Source organism: Microcebus murinus, chromosome 14 (genome assembly GCF_040939455.1).
Source record: "Microcebus murinus isolate Inina chromosome 14, M.murinus_Inina_mat1.0, whole genome shotgun sequence".
Lineage (NCBI taxonomy): Eukaryota > Metazoa > Chordata > Mammalia > Primates > Cheirogaleidae > Microcebus > Microcebus murinus.
This window is the reverse complement of record NC_134117.1, coordinates 44,929,979-44,948,956: the sequence shown is the minus strand read 5'-3', so window position 1 is coordinate 44,948,956 and position 18,978 is coordinate 44,929,979. Positions and strand designations below refer to the sequence as shown.

The 18,978-nt window shown below is 39.6% G+C and overlaps 1 protein-coding gene across 9 annotated transcripts in view; it reads left to right on the top strand.

Annotated features, from left to right (window-relative positions):
- The window catches only part of RHOBTB1 (Rho related BTB domain containing 1), a 121,431-nt gene that overhangs the window by 40,985 nt on the left and 61,468 nt on the right, over positions 1 to 18,978 (top strand). For 3 of the 9 annotated variants that reach the window (XM_012762759.3, XM_012762757.3, XM_012762758.3), the window contains exon 3: positions 15,935 to 15,985. The exons of 1 other annotated variant lie outside the window; for it this stretch is intronic. The gene's annotated coding sequence lies outside the window, so the exon portion shown is untranslated. Of the gene's footprint in view, positions 1 to 13,081; positions 13,177 to 13,635; positions 13,850 to 15,934; positions 15,986 to 16,320; positions 16,389 to 18,978 lie in introns of those variants that run through there. 5 more of the 9 variants (XM_012762764.3, XM_012762762.2, XM_076010022.1 and 2 more) reach the window with 5 other exon arrangements.

Sequence of the window (18,978 nt, the reverse complement as noted above, 5' to 3'; positions counted from 1 at the left end):
CTGAGTACCTGGGACTACAGGTATGCACCACCATGCCCAGCTAATTTTTTTTTCTATATATATTTTAGGTATCCAGCTAATTTCTTTCTATTTTTAGTTGAGACGGGGTCTCGCTCTTGCTGAAGCTGGTCTCAAACTCCTGACCTTGAGCGATCCTCCTGCCTCAGCCTCCCAGAGTGCTAAGGTTATAGGTGTGAGCCACCGTGCCCGGCCCATCATCTGTGTTGAAGATGTAGTTGATGGTCAATATTTTGTGAGATTTCTGTGAAACAAAAATGTTTTTGAAATCAATGTCTATGTATTTCCATTGTACAGATGTGGACGCTGAGGCGTAGGTCACGTAGATGGTAAAGGATGGAGCCAGGATTGAATCCCAGTTCTGACTCATCATGTTTTACCTCCAAGTTTTGCCTTATGGATCTGTTTATGCTTACTCATCAAATAAAAAGGAAAAATTTTAGTTCCTCTGATCTGTGCAAGATCAAGTTTCGAAACCTTTTATAAACCGAAGGCTGTTGAGTTTCTTTTGCAAAAGGGCTGACTCAGAAGCTTTGGGTTTCTAAAAGGAATGAGAGTTTGACATTTTTATACTGGACAAATTTTTCAGGAAACTTAGGATCCCATTAGCATTCGTTATAACATACTGTACTCAACACTAAATTTTTTCAGGCTTCAACTTTATGCATATAAAAATGGTATCAATCCAAGTCCCTTGTGATTTTTCTTTCCTTTACAGGTGCTTGATTTTCTACCTCCTTTAGTTTGGCATTAGCCTTTTTATTCCCTTTACTGGGTCTTTTAACCACATGTCCTTAGGACCCAATTACTGACTTTTTAATCAGATTTAACAGTGGGGTCTGTATCTCTTCTGGCAAAGCACAGAATACACACTCACAAGTGGTGTCCGCTCACAGTAAGTCCTTCCACTTTTTGGTAGTATTATAAAGTGGTTGTGAATTTGGGTTTAATTTAGACTTAGAATTTTTATACTTGAATTCTCCATTCTAGGGATGTGATCTTGCACATGTGACTTAACCTTGCCGTACTTCTGCTTTCCTGTCTGTACAATGGGAATGATAGTAATGCCTCACAGGATTGCTATGAGGATTAAATAAGATAAAGGATGCAAAGCAATGGAGTAAGCATTCAATAAATACTACCATTGGACAAATTACTATAAACATTCATTCAGGTATTCAGAAATGGATACCAAATTTGCAGATTATCCAAATACCTTGTTATTTTTTTTCCCCTCTCCTTACCCACTTGGATCTGCCTTTTAGCACTTTCAATATCATTTTAGTATTTGATTCAGGTTGGTTGGTTTTGAGGATGGGAGAAGAAGGGAATTTGTGTTGCCTCCTAAGGCTTAGTGGCAGTTACATCAAATTGTTTGGGAACAGTTGAAGTCACGAAAAAGAGCATAGTCACATGCTGCATAATAATGCTTCAGTCAACCATGGACCACATGTATGATGGTGGTCCCATAAGATTATAATAGAGCTGAAAAATTCCTATCGCTAGTGACGTCATCCTAACACAATGCATTACTCACGTATTTGCAGTGATGTTGCCATAAACAAATCTACTGTGTTCCAGTTGTATAAAAGTATAGCACATATAATTCTGTATAGTACATAATACTTGATAATGATAATAAATTATAATGATAATAAATGTTACTGGTTTATGTATTTACTATACTATATTTTTTCATTATTTTAGAGTGTACTCCTTTAACTTATATATATTTATATATATAAAGTTAACTATAAAACAGCCTCAGGCTGGTCCTTCAGGAGGTATTCCAGAAGAAGGTACTGTTAACATAGGAGATGACAACTCCATTCATGTTATTGCCCCTGGAGACCTTCCAGTGGGACAAGATATGGAGGTGGAAGACAGAGATATTGATGATCCTGAGCCTTTGTAAGACTAGGCTAATGTGTGTGTTTACATATTAGATTTTAACAAAAAAGTTTAAAAAGAATAAAATTTTTTAAAATAGAAAAAAGCTTATAAAATAAGAATATAAAGAAAATATTTGTGTATAGCTATACAATGAGTGTTGTGAGCCAAGTGTTATTACAAAAGAGTCAAAAGTTTAAAAATTTAAAGTTTATAAAGTCAAAAAGTTATAGTAAGCTAAGATTAATTTATTATTGAAGAAAGAAAAATAATGCTTTATAAATTTAATGTATCCTTAGTGTACAGTGTTTGTGAAGTCTACAGTAGTGTACAGTAATGTCCTGGGCCCTCACATTCACTCACCACTCACTCCCTGACTTACCCAGAGCAATATCCAGTCCTATAAACTCCATTCATGGTAAGTGCCCTACACAGGTGTACTTTTTTTATCTTTTATAACATATTTTTATTGTATCTTTTATATGTTTAGATATGTAAATACTTCCCATTGTGTTACAACTGCCTTCAGTATTCAGGACGGTAACATGCTATACAGGTTTGTAGCCTAGGAACGACACAGTATATACCACAGAGCCTAGGTATGCAGTAGGCTATACCATCTAGGTTCATGTAAGTGCACTCTGTGGTGTTCAAACAACAACAGAATCGCCTATGGATCCATTTCTCAGAATGTTGCCCTGTCTTTAAGCAACGCATGACAGTATTGCCAGCCTGTAAACAGAAGGGACCCACTGTAAAACTTTTGCAGAATACCACATGATAGTAGTTCCATAGTTGAGAAAATGAATGACTAAAATTGTCATAAATTTCACAAAATGTTTAAATGAAAAATACTTCCTCAATCATGATAACACATCCTTAATTTTCAAGACAGCAACATGTTATTTTTCAAGCTATAAACAAGCATGGTACATATGTGGGTTCTTGTTTCCTTTGCAGTGGAACTCTGGACCCTTCTGAGTGTCTGTCGCTGACACGTTATAGACCACAAATTTAGGCTAAGGGAATGCTTTCTAATGCTGAGTCAGATGCTTCTATGCTACTCTAATTACTGTGTTTCATAATCAGCCTTATTCGTACACCCTGGACTGACAATTTAAATGGAAGTAGTTGTGCTATATAATGATAGCTGGCAATTATCTGTGGTTTGGGGTAACCCAAGACAGACACTCCTTGAATAAATAACCACAGTGACCCATATGGCTGCCCAATCAGAAGGAAGCATCCTTGTCGCATTGTTTGATCCATGATTGATCCATGCTGTACACCATTTTTGTATTATTTACTCTGATGTTTACAAAATGTGTTCCATAGAACATCATGAATTGATGATGGGCATTTTGAGACCATGAAGAAGGATCTCTTTGGCAAATAAGTATGGGCTGCTCATCATAGACTGTTTCCCTCTTATAAATGTATAATTTACTTTAACATATAAATTTTGCCCTAAGAAGTCTTGCAATAAGAAATATGATGTTTTTTAAGAAGAATGTAAAATGCAAACTATTTCCCAAACTTGACCATTTATTTACAGTTTTACTCAGGGCTGGTCCAATAGAACATACTTTGGGAAATGCTACTTAACTGACTTATCTCCCTTCTATTTATTATTAAATTCACTATTTGGATAATTTCAAAAATGATTTTGTCTACTTTCCTTCTATCCAATTTTTCTCCCGTCTCTCCTCAACTTTTCCAACACAAGCAAGTTGCCATATTTAACAAATAAAAATACAGGACACCAGTGACATTTGAGTTTTAAACAAATAGTGAAGAATTCCTTATTACAAGTATGTCTAAAATATTACATCGGACATTCAAATGTAATTGGGTGTCCTCTATTTTATCTGGCAACCCTAAACCCCAGCCAAAGCCAAATGAGAGCCATCAGTAAGTAATTAATGAAACTGTCAGCTTAATTTAGTAATAGTTATATGAAAAGAATATTTTCGATGCTTGCTGAATATGTTTTTTAAATTTTGCATAGTAAAAGTGTAAAGCACATTTTAAGACCAGTATATCTTCTGTCTTTTTATAAAAATTTCAATGCGAATAGTGTCATCACCTGGGGACTCTAGTCTTCCATAAACTCTTTTACTGCAGTCTGAGTACTTTTATTTTACAGATGAGGAAACTGGATCCTGAGAGAAGTGACTTGCCTTGCTCAAGGAAATTCTCCCACAAGGAGCAGATAACCGCCAGGCTTGAATCTCCTTGTCTACTCTTGAGCCAATGGCCTGGACTTTCCACCAGGCTATCTTTAATGTTCACTGTAATTTTAGAGCCAAAAAAAAAAAGAAAAAAAGGTAATAGATATAGCTAGCCAAATTCACCATTTTAATTGATTAAATTACAAGACAATGGAATACAATTAAAATAAATATAAAGCTTAAATTATAGTGGATGTTAAATTATACTGGATGGATCATACTTAATGTCTCTTAACAAGGCACTCACTGTCTCCCAGTATCTCAGCCCCTCATTAATGTATAGTATGCAAGAGTATAGATTTAAAGTGAATTCCAGAGTGTTTTTCAGGTGTCTTTGTGTTTCTATTTATAAGCCATTATTCAGCATATATATATGCTTTTTTTCATTTGACACCTCAAATGTTTTATTGACAAGAAACACCAAGCCCAGAAATAATCACACAGTACAAACACTAATGCTTATAGGAGCAACAGTTTTGATAGGGTCCTTTCCGTAGAAAGCAGAACTCGTTATATTCATAGTACATGGTATATCGCCTTTATTATTAAAGAGAGTATGATCTGAATTGAAGTGCTGAAAACTGTTAAGAAAAAAAGTCACTTAAGTATTTCTTTTTGTTTCCTCTGAGTGTCTCCTTTGGTATTCATATCCCACACAAATGCTATCGTTTCTTCAGGTGCCATGTAACTAAGAGAAAGGTGCGAAAGAACTAGAGTCTTCAATAAGGCTATTGGATTGGCTTTTAAGAATTAAGAAAAAAGGATCACCACTTTTTAACTAATGGGCTCCTGTGTGTATAGCTTACTCTGCCATAAGATAGATACGGATATGTAAACACCAGAAAACATTTATTCTTTACTTGAATAATTGAGGACGAATGGTACACACACTAACAGCCTAATTCTGTATCTTACCCAAGTTGCCCATGTATTTAAATCAAATTGTATTATAACTCCATCTGTTGAAATGGATTGTGTTTTTTCTGCATGGCTTTCCTGTCTTATCTCATCAACCTGACATTGCTGGCACAAGGTGAAATCATTGTAGTATCCTGCTTGTTTCATTAGGAAGTGGAGCAATAATTTAATTTCTTAAAGAAATAGCAAGAAATAAACTAAAGATACATTGTATACGTTCCCACAAATTATTGGTTTTCCTTGACTTGGTGGCAGTGAGAGTATATCACACTCATCAACACCTGATCTACAGAGTTTAGCCATTTGTCAGGAACTCTGAGAGTCCCAAAGTTGTCACCTCATAAAGATAAGTTGTCTTCAATTCTACTCAATCTCTAATCTACCTGAAGTTTTTAGATATAAAATATTAAGATAGTTTACCTGAAGTTTGACATCAGAAATTAAGAAGATCTGTAGCCTGTTAGTCTTCCAAGTACACAGTGTTCTGTCATGCATTGTAACCAGCAATACTTTGAATTAAGGGATGGTAAATATAAAATGCTAATTATATAAACTTAGAATCCTTCTCTGTCAAGATTTCCTACTTTAAGGTGAATAATACTTTATCAAGTATTTGATCTCTGGCAGATGACTTGACCTTTCTGATCTTTGGCCTCCTCATCTATAAAATGAGGCTGATAGTGGTACCTGACTCCCAAAGCCAGAGTTAGTATATAAGCACACTGCACCATGCCCAACACATAGTGGGTGCTTACTAAATGTTAACTAGTACTATTAACCATTTGCACTCGCTTGCTTTTTTCTCATTATCCACTCGACATTATCCACACTCGACATCCGAGTGCAAAGGGTTAAAGATTAAAAAGTCAGGCAGTGATCTTGGTGTTATTATTCATGCCCACTAGTACCATACCTGTTTATGACACTTTAATCTTTGAGAAACATTTTCACTATCTCAAGATCTCAAAGTGCCTTGTCATGGGTGATCAATGTTGGCAGTGATTACAGTAGAACAAATAAAACCATAAAGCGCCATTTTCCTTTAAAACTGCAGCTTTGTCCTAAGTTATGCCGATGGCCAATATATATGAGTGATTAGAAAAAAATTATAACTGAGCTGTCCCATAAAAGTTTTATGTATTATCAAAAACCATTTACTATGGGCTATCTTGCCCATAATGCTGTTCAAAGCATTGTGGGGTTGGAGAAGCAAGGAAGCTTCCGTGCAGCTCACCAAAACTCCAGGCTCCTCTATGATTGATGCTGTGGTGGGAAGTGAGCTTTCGTCTCTGATCCCAGGAGCCAGCGGCTTATGTTTACAAGCTAAGGGATTGTGAGCCTTCAAAGTTGATCCCGAAGTGTTTAACCGCTTATGTAACTCACATGTGATGCAGTTAACTACTTGCCCATAAAGGGGAGTTTACCAAGTGGTAAATTTAGGTCATGTGAAATATTAAAGTCAACATAAATATTTACAGAGCTAAGGAGAGACTCTGAAATTGTGTGCATAGAGATGGATGTTCTTGAGTCCAGTGCAAGAAGTCAGATCATCTGCGCTTTTAGTTTAGGAACCATAGGACACAAGGAGTAGTGCCAAGTAAGGCAAAGCCTCACAAGTTAGCTTCTTTTCCAGGGACTGACTGGTAGGTCTCCTTCCAGGGCACTGGTGTTTCTAAAAAAAAAAAAAAAACTGTGATTCCTTTTAAAGGGTATCTATATACAAGTTAGTGTACTATGCACTAAATTACTTCAAAATATTTACTTCTGTGTGGTTAGAAGATCAGGGTTGGAATTCTGGATTAGTCAGAAGTCTGGTTGCCTTTCTGCTGACAAAGAATGAGTCACCCTCTCCCATGTTGGGTGTAATAATCTTTCCATCTCCCGTATTGGGTGTAATAATTCTCAATGTTGTCATGAAGATTAAATAATGTGTATGCTTACAGATGCTCAGTAAGCAGGAAAATGTGATATGAACACAGGTGGGATTGTTTTTCTGAAATGAGGGAGTATGTGCTGTGTATTTGTAGTCTGTGTATTTTTCTAGTTTCTGTATGTAGTTGGGCTTACTTCTACAGAGGGAGAAAACACAGCAGTTACAAGTCCATGGCAGTGCAAAATCTCAAACCTCAAATACTGAACGTTCTACCTCATAGAGAGAATTTGGTGGAAGCCATTATGTATAATGCTGACAGTCAGAAGTGGGGGGTAAATTTGAAGAGTGATCTAATTTCTATATGATCCTAATTTCTAATGATCTAATTTCTAACTAGTCTTTGGTACTCTCAGATCAAATGATAACTTGGGCCATTTTTAAATGGCTTTATAATGAGCCCATTTTTATACTCACCAGTATGTACACAGCTTTACATTTTATGAGACATTTTCTACAAACATTATTTCATTTAGTTCTCTTAACAACTTGTTAGATTGTTATTATACTTGTCCCCATTTGATACATGGGACATTGTGGTACAATGGATTTAGGAACTATCATAGAATTACATGGCTAGTTAGTGAGATAGCCAAAACACAATTCTGTTTTCATTCTCTTTTCACTACCTTCTGCTCCCTTGTGCATTTTTTCAAACTTGTTTAGTAAAGAGGAACAGTTATTATATGAAACATTTGGTCAGGCAAGATAGCCTTAAACATGCTATAACACATAAATATAATTTATTTTTAATTAGGTAGAGTTAAAGTCTAGCATTGACACCTTTTGTAATATTAATAACGTAGTTGTTCCTGAAACAAATGTCCCTTTTAAATGCAGATTTTTTTGCAGTGCAGAATCATATTTTTACTTTTTAAAAAGTCAGAGATACACATTATATATTAAACTGTGTGTTTTTCTTCTTTCTAGAGTTGTGATATAATTGTTTTCCAATCTTTAAGGCCATGCCTAAACAAAGCTAGATGACTATAAAAGCTGCTTGCTACTCCCTATTAACACATGCTGAGCTAGACCAATGGAATACCACCTTGGTAGGAGATATTGTGACTTAAAGAAGAATGTAGTTAGAGTTGTGGAGCTTGCAAAATCACACTTTTACCAACCTCATCCTACCCCAACAGAAAACCTAATGAATGGATCTATACAAAAAGGACTTTATGTACACCTACACAAATAATTTAACATACTATAAGAAAACGATACCTTTTTGTCTATTTTTAGCACATAGACTACATTCATTGGTGCCCAGGAAAATAAGAACTGCCATAAAAAAAATTTTTGCTTTCATAGAACTAACAATAAAAAACACATGATATCTAATCCTTCTGTCTTTAAATGGGTAGTTGTAGAAATTCCAAGATTAGATCCACTAGGTTAGCCTGAGCATTTATCTATAAAAATTTTTTTTCTAAAATGATACCTTAAAAAAAAAAAACCTTCTCATGAAAACTGCGTCCAGATCAACAGTAATAACTAGACTATAAACCCCAAGACTAGGAGTTCCTATGTGTAGCTTTTAGGAAAAAGGCATCACTTCCAATTGATTCTCACAGCCAAAACTAGCTCCAATTTTTCCCAGAAAAGTGGGCAGAAAATGGGAGCCGAAGAGATCTTAAGAGCTGGTTTAACTAATACTTGAGATAAATTCCCAAGTAGTCAAAACCCCACACAACTGGGCCACTTGGGCTAAAATTATTTCACTCTTACCCAAGTGGAAGAGCTGTGAACACAGAGATTCATATAAAACTTGCCTGTGGTATTTGAGACAGAAAGGGTTACTAATGGTAGGTTATTCCACGGTGTTGCAATATCAATGACATAAAAGCTGGAGAAGGGACCCCCTACCCCCAGATAGAATGCTGGACATTATCTTGCCTTAGACTAGTCTGACTAGTCTGACTCAGAAGCACCTTGGAGAACTAGAATAACTGAGTACAAAAAGCTGTTTCAGGAAAAAGAAAGGTCCCAGGAGGTCAAGTCATTTTCTTTTTGACCCATCAATACTTAATACTTAATGAAGAGCCTCAGAGCAGAGTCAGTCTTTCCTGTCATCAGTAACCGGAGCCAGGCCCTGCCTATTAGGCCTGTACTGTCCAGACCTGCCCCACTGCTGGCAGCTAGCGTGCAAAATAATTTGTACAGTGACGTTGCCACTAAGCCACTGCTTAAGTCCGGTGCCCAGCCTTCTTCTTCTGTTCTGTGGTCCAGAAGTGTTACTTTAAAAGCCAGAAAATCCATAAACATGAGCAGCACGTTGAATATGTCCCCGGCCTCTTCGTCGTCAGGGTACCACGAAGATGTTGGCTGCTGCGAAAGCCACCGTGTTAACTTAACTCTAGGATTCCACTCCGACAGTGGTTCTTCCGTTTCTACCAAACACCTGTTCTTTAAAATAGGCCCGTACAGGAGTTTATTCTCGTCCATGCCTGCCAACCTGTTAGTATTTGTCCGTGAAATTTCTCTATACCACCTGGAACTCATCATCCAGGATAATAGCCTCTAAATAACCAATGACAGCATCAAATTCTGCACGCAGAGTGGAGAGACGGACAGCATGAAGCTGTCCTCTTAGGTTAGGCCTGGTTGGTGGAAGCCGTGGCTGCCTCCAGCTGCTTTGGCCACAGGGGACGCGTCTGCGCCTGCGCACAGGGCTCTGCCTCAGCTCCCCGTGGCCGGGGTCTGCGTGTCTGTCACCCAGCGCTGACATGCACGCTTATACAATAAACCTGAAAAGACCCTTTCTATAGGAGTTTTATGTAAGTACATCCCATACCTGTGAATATTCTTGATAAAACTGATGGCAGTAGAAATGCTGAACAATAGTATTTGATTTGAAAATGAAGTTATCTTGAGGTAGGAGTACTTAACTTGCAATTCGAAGATTCTGCGATCCCAGAATATATTTTTAAAACTCTAAAAATTCAACATTAAAAACAAACAATCCAAGTATAAAATAGGCAAAAGACATGAACAGATATTTCAGCAAAGAGGAGTTAAGGATGGCAAATAAACCCATTAAAAGGTGTTCAACATCCATTAGCCGTAGGGAGAATGCAAATTAAAATCACAATGAGTTATCTCTACACAACTATTGGAGCAAATGAAATTTTGTAAAAAAAAAAAAAAAATAGTGACAATTCCAAATGCTGGTAAGGATGTGTGGATCTGTCATAAACTGCTGGTGGAAATGTATGATACAGCCACTCTGGAAAATAGTTTAGCAGTTTCTTATTTAGCATATGACCCAGCAATTGCATTCTTGGGCATTCATCCCAAAGAAAAAAAAACTTATGTTCTCACAAAAAACTATATAGAAATGTTTACGGAAGTGTTTTTCATAATAGCAGAACACTGGAAACTCCTCAGATGTCCTTCAGTGGATGATGAATGGATAAACAAACTCTGAAACATCCAGGCAGTAGAAATTTACTCAGCAATAATAAGGAAGGAACTATTGATACATGCAGCAGCCTGTACGAAACTCAAGGGCATTATACTTAGTAAAAAAAAAAAATCAATCTGAAAACATTACATACTGTATGCTCCCATTAATATAACAGTCTCAAAATGATAAAACTCTAGAGATGGAGAACTGATTAATGGATTAATGGTCAGGTGGGGATGCAAATACAAAGAGGTAGTAGGAGAGGATTCTTTTGTGATAATGGAATAGTTGTCACAATATCACAATGGAACATAACACATAGAACAGTTCTGTATCTAGATTGGGGAATTTTTTTTTCTTAATCCTATGAATTTGGTAAAATATTTACTATAAAAGCTAGTCCAGAGTTTTTAAATCGCTTTTGTGCAGTACGAACATGAAAGTATTTAAAGACACAATGTTGGTTTAATGCCACTTAGGTACTCATTTTTATGTTTATTTAAAGCAAATAGTACTAATTTTATTAGCAAACAAGCAACAATTTTAGCATACAAAAATGAATTATTTTGTGGTAATTACAAGAACAAGGCTATGTTCAGGGCAGTGATTCTAGGGTTATTTGCTATTGTCCCTTTTCTCTCCTTAAATACAGTCTGTACAACTTGCTTGTTTTTCTCCAACTTTTCCAGAATTTGAGGTTTTATACATAAAGTTTGGGGTTATCTAGCACCATGTGGCAACATCTTCCTCAGATCACTCGCCTTATTCAGAAGGACTTTCCAGATCAATGACTTTTCTTTTGCCATATCTAAATTACTGTTGATACGCATTTATTTTCCTGAAAGTTCTTCCAGTCAATTTCCTTCAGATTTATGCATTCAACTAGGCAATTCCAAGATAACTGGCTGTTCTTTACCCACTTTGGAAGGAGCATCTTTTGGAAGGCTTGCCAAGCCTTGATGCCCCCTGGGAGTACAGAGTTCTATAGCTGCAGATCTATAGCCTGCCACCTGGGGTCTTTGCGTGGGTGTCTTTCTGGCCTCAGCACCTGCCTGTTATTTAAGACAGGCATGCCACTTAACTCTTGTTAGTTTATAACTGAGAAAATAGAAGAAACTGAGGAAAGGTGTGATGTTGAAAAGCAGGTCAGTGATAAAATAAGACTTTGCCACAGGCCAACCCAGGTGCAAATGCAACTGTTATAACCTCAGAAAATCAACTTTTCCATGCCTGTTACCTCACCTATCAAATAATCATGAAGATAATAGCACCTCCCTCATCCGTTGCTGTGGGGATCAAATGAGAAAATGTGTTTTAAACCTAAAACTTAGCCCTGTACCTGTTACATATGAGGGACCCAATACATGTCAATTCCCATTTCTTTTGAGTTTCTACCCTATTTTTTAGCTGCCTGAGCAGTTTGAAGAGAAATGTCTTGCAATGAAGAGGACTGATTGCTAGGAGTGAACGGGGTTAATTAACATTTCCCAAGAAATGTGTTCCTGAAAGGAATGTATATTGATTAAGCCTTTCAAAATAGAGTCATTTTAAAATAGACTAAGGGAAGTCAGTTTTATGCCAGCAAATGACCACTCCTCATGTGTCTGTCTTGAAGTTCTTAGAGTAGATGCCTGTTCGTGACTTGTCAACTACCCTCTCTTTTTGGTATCAAAGATTAGGGCCTTATTAACTCCATTTCCAAAAACAGTGCAGTGAGAATGGCTTAAACAAAGCAAGTTGCCCGTGATATCTTTCCTGGTAAAAACATTGAATTCTACTGTGTCCTGGGGTTTCTAGGGGATTCAGAGAGCACCAGACAAGCCTTTGCCTCCAAGAAAACTAGTGGGGAAAAGTAAAAATATCTAATAGACTGAAATTCATCCGGAACCCTGGGTAGAGAGTAATTCACTGGGGAAACTGAAGATGGTTTCCTAGAAGAAACTAAGGAACAGAGAGGTTTGTTTGCTTTTAGAATTTTTCCACAGATCCTATTTCTTGGAGGATAACACAATAAAATGGGCTCTCTTTTGCCCAGCCCTTCAGTATCTCAGGAATACATTGCCTGAGAAGCTCAGTGACACCAAAGATACCTTGTTGTCATCTTTGCATCCCCAGCCCTTAGCACCGGCCTCCTCAGTAAAAGTGTATTAAATGAATAAAGTCCTTAAGGTAGCTGAACACAATAGTACTTTTCTCCCCCAGTTGCCTCTTTTCCGACTGGGAGTGAGGGATTGTCAAGGCATACTAATTTTAGCAGGCAGACTGAAAGCTCCCTGAGGGCAGGGACCAGGTTGGTTCTGTTCTTTGTCACCTTAGAGCTTGCTAGGCTACCTGACATCCTGTAGGCACCCCCTAATCATTTGTTGTGTGAATGCATGAAAACTGCCCCCTGTTTCTGCCCTCAAAAGTGAGAAGAGTTCCTGTGACTAGGGGTGGGCTGTCTTGGGCTTCCAAGAATGCGGACATCCTGGGGAGAGGCAAGAAGTCAATTTCACCTTCTCACTCAGCCATTTGCAAGAGGTTGTAAATCACCTCCCTGCTCGGCCAGGGCCAGCGGTGCGTCCCTAAGCCCCCTGCGGGGACCCCTCGAGCCAAGTCGCAGAGGAAGGTAACCCAGAGGGGGGAGCCAGCCAGCACGTGCAGCCGCCCAGGGGAGGAGGAGGCTGGGCTAGCGCAGCCCTTAGTCAGCAGCTGGGCTCGGTTTTGAAACAAAAGCCAATGTCCTCCCTCGGAGTCCGCGGCCGGTCAGCTCCTAGGGTGAAGAAAGCCATGCTGCCCAGCCGGTTAGTGGCTCAACTTACTTTTCCAGAGCCTGGGACAAAGGGCCAGCAGATGTCCGGGAGTGGGTGGGATGCTGGGGATGGGGGACTAGGGCCCAGATCGCCCAGATTCTCCCCTCCCGGCAGCTTGGGAAAGGGGCCGGGGTCTCCCGTGCTCTGCGCGTGTTTGTCCCGGGCAATCCGCCCGCGAGCCCGGGCCGGTCGGGTCTGCGTGCAGCGGAGGCACCTTTGCAGCCCGCGTCCCAGAGCACAGACACACCAGGCCCTGGTTTCATGAATGAAATCCAATCGTGTGGATATAAATAGCCGCGAAGGCTGCTAACGTCACAGTGCGAGCGGCGGCCGCCACGGCGGCGGAGCTAGGTGCCGGGCGCTGCGTTCCGCCCGGCCGCCCCGCCTGGGAGCGGGTGGGGGCAGGAGCGGGGAGGGCTCGCGGGTGGAAAGGGGCGAGCCCCTCTCGTCCGGACGGGCAGGCGCGGCGCGGGCGAGCCGGCGCGGCGAGGCAGTGCCATGCTGCCTTTGTGCAAAGTTGGGCGGCGGGCGGCGCGCCGCGCGCAGGGGCCCCGCACACCCGCGACCGCGCGCAGTCGTGGCTGCTGCTGAGTGGCGGGGGCCCCCCCCCCGCTCCCCCCGGCCCTTGAAGGCGGAGAGAGCTCGCGTCTCGCTCGGCTCCAGGGTAGGTTCTGTGTCGTGAGTGCTCTATGGTGGAAACTTCTCCGAGCAGCCGCCGCGGAGCCCCCACCGCCCCGGCCCCAGCGGGTGGCAAGTGGGGGCCCACGGGGCAGTGCCAGGCGGCCAGCAGCGCCCCGAGAGAGAGAGTCGTGGGGACCGAGCTGCTATGGGGGTCGCCCTCGCCTCTCTGCGAGGCCGGGAACCCTCACATCAGAGGCAAGAAGAAGAGATTTCTAGGAGCGCCCGCACAGCCGGACCCCTAACTTGGAGCTGAGGAAATGTACAACAGGCACCCTTAGCAGGCGGGCTGCGCCAGGGAGGGGTGGTGCCGCGTCCACAGGAAGGCTCTTTTCCTTCGAAGGACAGTGGTGGGGAACCGGAGGACCTGAAAAGGGAACTACGCTAGCCCCTTTGGTGTTTGCACCCCTTTGAGAGTTGACTGGTCAGCCCGCAGCTTGGCGCTCCCCGCCCCTCCCCCCAACCCCAAGTCTGTGGAGTCTGCTGTGAGTTGCTGTGACAACAGTAGGAGCTGCCATGAGGGGCTTGCAAAACACCTTACTTTGTCTCTGTGTGCTCAGCTTTCAGGGAAAATAACCTGGGGATGGTGGTGTGCAGATAAGAGAATCCAACCCCCACCCCCCAAAAAGAAATGGAAGGAAGGCACAACTATGTAAAAATATATCATTATATCCTACTGTTAGCTGAGCCGTTTCCATCCCCAGCAGTATCTAACATGTCAACTGAGGAGCAATGTCAATATTTAGACTTGGACAAGCCAGAAAGTTAGAAGGGAGCGCCAAGCACAGGGTTTTGACTTGGCTTTGCACGTCAGCACACAAGCTGTGCCTTTGGAGCTGACTGTACACATTTGCTGGGGGAAAAATGCATGAGGGTTGATATATACACAGAGACACCCAGATCTAGGAAAATCTGAGGAAGTGAGACCAGAAAAGTCGCCCTAACTTTGAACTTCCCCAACCTGTGCTGTTCATGGAGCCCCGTTGAACTTCAGCCAGATGCTGAGCTTGAGGTTTCACAGGTTTGGGGCTCCCCCACCCCCAACGGGGCTATGCTGCACATTCTACACTAAACTGCAAAAACAGTGCTAAGTTATCAGTGGGTTTCATCTTTGTATAAGTCCTCTCACTATTAGCAGTTGGTAAATAGTGGGCTGTATTTGTCTGATCTTGGCAAGCCTTGGACTTTTCTAAACATACTCTGATAAGTTTATTTACAAACACTACTTAGAAATTTGGAATTGTATTTCATTTCCAGTAACCTTGTAGATTCCTAAGAGAGTCACTGGTTGCTGGAAAATAAACACAAGCTCTTTTCAGTACAAATAATGTCTGCATACAGCTCCACAGGTGGATGAGCAGTAAATTATTACATTAAATAAGGTTTTCCTCGGAGATTCCTGGATCATATCTGGACATATTAGTGGGAAAGAGGCTTCACCAGTTGCTCCTAGTGTGGAAGCCTTTGGGAAATCATTAGAAAGCAATAATGTTGTCATCAGTATTCTTCTAAACTTGCCCATTATGATTTTGTTATGATTTTGAAGGTAGTGTAAACCCAAAGTACATAGAGCTGTGTGTGATCACAGAGGTGGAAATAGACAGACATGTTCAGTTTGATGTTATTGCTCAATAATACAACTTTGTAACTATACAATATATTAATAACAGGAAAAAACAGACTTTTTTGGCCTTTTAATTATGATTATATTGTCTAAAAATGCTATTTTGGAGGAATAACATGCCCACTTGTATGACTTCTGCATTGTAAAATGCAGTTAAGATTTTCATTGTTTCCATCCATGGGTTGGTGGCCAAATGATTTTTTGTATCATTCTCAAGTGTTCAGAAATGTATTTTTATAAATGCTACAAAATGTTAACCTAGCTATTTCAAGATGTATTTGACCCAAAGAAATACCACTTTAACAGTGGAACTTAGCAAAAGTAAAACAGATTCTGCCCTTTTTCAGGGGGGAAATAAGAAAACAACATATGTTGAAAATTTGAGTGGCTCCCCATGTGTTCCTGACAGGCAGCAGGATTTATAAAGTATTTCTCTCTTTTATGTAGGTAAGTCCAGCTGTGAGCAGGGTGTTCTGTTCTTCACTTCCAGCAAGCCAGGTCAGTGTCTTTTCCAAACCCATGACTGTAGATTGATGACAACCTGTGTCTAACTAGTTCTGAGCATGCATTTCAGAATAGGTTTCCTAGTCGTTTGTCTTAAAAGAATTTGTCTGTGTCATTTTTTAGGGATTCAATTATGAACATCACAAGTTCAATGATTATTAAAATTTTTGTTTACTCTGAGTACAGTGGTGCAAAAATAGACTTTTAATAAGTTTGTGTTCTAGAAGACTTCATTTTTCACTTTGGGCATCAAAATGGTGCTGTAGAATTGAGGATACGGGAGATCTGGGTGCTTGATAATTGAGGTTTTACTTCTGTCTTAATCTTAGCACTCTGGAGCTGGAAGAAACTTGATATAATAATAGTTGACATTTATTGAGCATGAATCAAGGTTCAGGTAATGTACTGCATTCTTTACATTTATATTCTCATTCTGCCTTTAAAAAATCTCTGTGAGGTGACATCACTTTCTTGAGTCTCAAACTACAGGTGAAGAGTTGAAAGTTCAGAGAGAGTTATATAATACGTTTAAATTCCCACTGCTAGTAAATGGCACAAATAGGATTTTTTTTAAGTTCTGTCTTACTCTAAGACCTAAACTCTCTGGTTGAAAATTTCTTCTCCAGTAGGGAAACTGATGCCAAGAAAGGTTAAATGATTTGCCTAAGAGAACTTGGTAATGACAGCTCATATAGTAACACCCAATGGCCCAGCTGTAGCAAATGAATAAATTTCATTCTCTTAAGTAAAACAGTGAAATTACAAGTATTCATGTGTACTTTCTGGTATGGCACTGTCAAAGATATAAGAAAGTTTTTATCATGGGGTCTCTGACCTTGAGGATTTTACAGATTTAAAAAGTAAGATATTAAACATAACATGCATGAAAAGTTAGTGAATAAATCAAGATCATACATGCCAGAAGGCTGAATTGGGAGTCAGTGGTACGTTTACGAGAAGTTCAGCATTTTCCACTCTGTAAGATTACTTTGCAGTTATCCATGTATGCGAGGAAAAAATTTTTTTTGTCTGGATAGATGATAAATGGGTAAGAATTTGAGAAAAGACAGAAAGTAGAATTTCAACCCAACAGGGAGAGATTATGCAGTCATCCAGAACCACCATATTACAGTGTCTCAAACTCAAAGACATTATTGCTTCAAAAGCATTGTAACAAAATAGTGAGCTGTTTTAATCTGTACAGCATCTTTGAGAAAGCATCTTTGCCTGGTGCTTAAAAGTGCTGTATTTTTTTCTGGAACTTCAGTTTGTCTGAAAGGTGCCACGGAGATTTGGGTACATAATGGGTAAGTCCTAACCAAAGTCCTGAAAACAGACGATGTCTAAGAGTTAAGTAGGACATTTTCAGTTTTTGCCTGAACTGACAGCCTTCTCTCACCTCCTCCCCTCCCCTTCCATAAAATAGAATAATTTGTAACAGTTGTTAATCCTTTTAGTTTTATATAAAGGGGTAATAAAAAATGAAATGGGGAGCAAATTACTAAAGAAAACCTTAAGATATCTTTTTTAAAGTACTGATACTCCCGATTCAAGCTAGTAGCCCTAAAATCTTAATTAGTGAAGAGATTTTTTTAAGCACTTAAGGGGTTGCTTTATAAGCTTTTCTGTAACAGCTTTGTCCTATAAAAGTTGTTATGTAGTGCATCATTACAAAATAGGTCATATTCCATAAGAGCACTATTATTATTGGTAAGATCCCAATTATAGGCCAAGACCTCATCATCAACGGATTGATGGTTAGTTGTGATAATGGTATGTCATAAAAATATCAGTATAGCAACTGTAAACCTATAATTTATTTAAAGCAGTAAAATTACACTCTGCATCATATAATGATATGGCCAAAAGGGATCTTGGAATTAGCATGGTATCTCTAATAATAATCACTTAATTAGCAATCATTTGTTTTCTCTTTTGAACTTCAGAAGGCTTTGATTAATATGCATGACTTTTCTTTTTTAAAATGGCTAGAAACATTTGAAATTTTGCGGTCTTTCTGCTCAGGAAATTTACCTGTGGAAAAGAGAGGAATTTTTAAATCTTTCTCCCCTCTGACTTCATGTAATATTTTTAAAGAGCACAGGTGATTCAAATCTGGTTCTTGGGTTCACATTCTCTTCTCCACCCAAGCTTCCCACCAACCTCACAACACCAAAACAAAACTTGGAGAGGGCTGGAAAATGAGTCACAAAAGGTGTATGTGGACAGGGTGGGAGTGTGTGTGTGTGTGTGTGTGTGTGTGTGTGTGTGTGTGGTGGGGGAGGGGAGGGGGAAAGAGAAAACATTTGGGGAAACAGGAGGCAGTCACTCATATGGACTGGATGTTTACAGATTGGTTATTTATTAATATTTGTCATCATCAGAATTTTTTTCTTTAGTTTACAAACAAATTAAAGCCACCTCCTTCTCTTTCTGGCACCTTTTGTTCCTTGTGCACATAAGACAGAAACAAAACAAAATGGGCAAATAAAGACACTGAAAATGAAGTGTGGGTGTGACTGCTGCTCTTTCCAGACATTCCTGTCTTCAACTGCTGCCCAGCTGTGCCATCAAATACATCAGTATGTCTCTGATCAGGCTTTGTCCACCAAAGGGCAAATTAGCAAGTTTTACAAAGAAAGGAAGAGACACCAATATGTCTAGAAGGAAGCAATTACATTTCTCTAATCTGCACCTGAGTTTATGTATTGCATAGACACAGGTTAATGGTAAGTTCCCAGCATTAATGAGGTTATCATCTTAGGCTCCATCCCTCTGTGGAAAAATTTCCTTTGAGTTGTTACCCAGCCCAACCAATATAGCAAACCCTTCATGACCACTGCAGTAACAATAACTAGCATTTATGCTCCTACTAGATGCCAGACACTTTAACTGGATTACAGCTAAAATTCATCATCAGTTCCAATTTCACAGAAGCAAAAAGTGGAACTCAGAGATGTTAAGTTAAAGAGTTACTGGGAAGCTCC